Here is a 2119-nt window from a genome sequence, read left to right on the forward strand (position 1 = left end):
TAGAAGAACCACAAAGTATCCAAGAGGAAAACTGGTCATGCAAGGGAAAGATCAAGAAAAAAAAAAGGAAACCTAACCTCAAGTATCCCAGAGAAAAATAGGTTTGATCCTGGTCTGACATATTGTAAAGGCGAATATTTCTCCTGTGGACTAGGACAGGGGAAGATGGATGGGATGAATAGGATTATGGGATGAATGTGATTATGGGATGTGAATAAGGCCAGTGAAAAAGGAGAGAATGAAAGACAAAAGAGAATCAAAGCTTCAGGGGCTCCTGAGAGAGCTCACTGAAAAGCCTGAGTGTCAGGGTCCTGTGGCAGAGTGCTGCCCAGGGAAGGTTCAGTGGGGCTGGGGCAGCAGGAGCCTGGGTTCTCAAACTGTTAAATGACCTATCAAAAACTTGACACTTGCATTTGGTATAGGAAGATAAATGAAGAGAAAGAAGCCCAGCTTTGAAGGGACTTAAGAGGAATTACCAGAGATGGAGTCACAGGGCCAAACTGGGATCTACAGAAAATAAGCAGCCTTCCCATAGAAGGGACATGGGGAGCTCACGCTGTGTGAAAGGAGTCTTCATATGCTGATATGTCCAAGAAAATTACACCCCAGGCTCTTAAATAGGGCTTTAGCAAATGCTGCTTCCTGTGTTAAGAAAGAGGAGATACGGACAAGAAAACATGTTGGCAAAAGTCACAAATACAGACATTGACAATGCCCACCACCACCACTCCATCAACTCGCAGTTAGCTAACTCCAGCCACCAACATGCATAAGTCTATGGCAAACTTGCAGAGCAGGTCACTAGAAAGAAGACTGGAAACCTCAGAGATGAACCTAGTAGGCTGGACATAGTGGTGCGTGCCTTTCATTTCAGCACTTGGGTGGCAGAGTTGGGAGCCAGCTTGGTCTGCAGAGCCAGTTCCAGGATATCCGGGGAAACCCTGTCTTGGAAACAAAACAAAATAAAACAGAAAAAGAGAAAGAAATTCTGTTGTTGTTAGTAAGCAACACAATATTGTTAGAATTAAGCAACTAAGCATTTTTCCCCCTGATAAGGCTGCAGATTTACATAAGCAGAGGCATGTCTTAAGGACAGATCATCCACGTCCTAGCAAAGCAACTGATTTGCCTGATGTTCTAATGAGTTGAATTTGTGTGCTTAAGTTTGGATAAGCATTGATGAGGAGTCTTACTGCAAGAATCCAGACTGCTAAGACAACAGGAAGTTGGGTTTATAATTCTATTTCCAACCCAATTTTGTGTTACATTTTTTTGAAGAAGTGAGTGAAAAAAACAGAAGACATGTTTATCAGATTTCTCAGCATGACTCATGTCTGTGAGAGATAGATAACACAGCAAAAGAACAAATCAATATTCAAAGTTATTCTGTTAGGCTGGTATATGGAAATGAGCCAAGAGTATAACAGGAATAAACACAATGTCTGAGTTTAAGTTAAATAAAATCAATCACAAAGACATAATGCTGTGGTACTATGGTTTGGGTTGTAGTTAATATAAAAAAAACTGCTGGGGGCTTAATATGCTCACAAGACTAGGAAAAGAAACAGAATGAGAAAGCTGATTGCAGTATCTGATCTATCTTGCTTTACCTTTCAGCAGCAGTACAAGTTCCAACATAAGTAACTAATTTGTGTTATGACTCCAGAAAGCCTCCTGTGTGTGAAGGAGAGAAGGTGACCAAAGCTGGGGCATCAGTCACTGTGTGGGTGATACAATCCTGGGGCTACTGGGAAACTGTGAGAGGGGTGGAGGCTACAAATCTTAGTACTATCTCAGTGGAGAGTGGGAGAATGGTGGCATTTGTCAGTTACTGGCCGAAGGCTTCCCTGGGGAGTGAAGATCCACAGATCCACCGGCACCTTTGACTGTGGACAAGATATGCTTTGAGCAAGCCGTTAGATAACACACTCAGGTACCCACAGACTGGAGTCCGGCAGACACCAGCCTCACAGGGCTGAGGACTAGTATCTGACACAGTATCTAAGAGCTACAGAATGGATTTACATCCATGCTGCTGCCCAGCATTGTCTTCAGGACTCTGACTCTGGGCGCCATGAGCAAGAAGAACCTTGAAATGCCTGAGTGCTTCTCATAGTAG

This window comes from Acomys russatus, chromosome 20 (genome assembly GCF_903995435.1).
Source record: "Acomys russatus chromosome 20, mAcoRus1.1, whole genome shotgun sequence".
In the NCBI taxonomy this organism is placed as follows: Eukaryota; Metazoa; Chordata; class Mammalia; order Rodentia; family Muridae; genus Acomys; species Acomys russatus.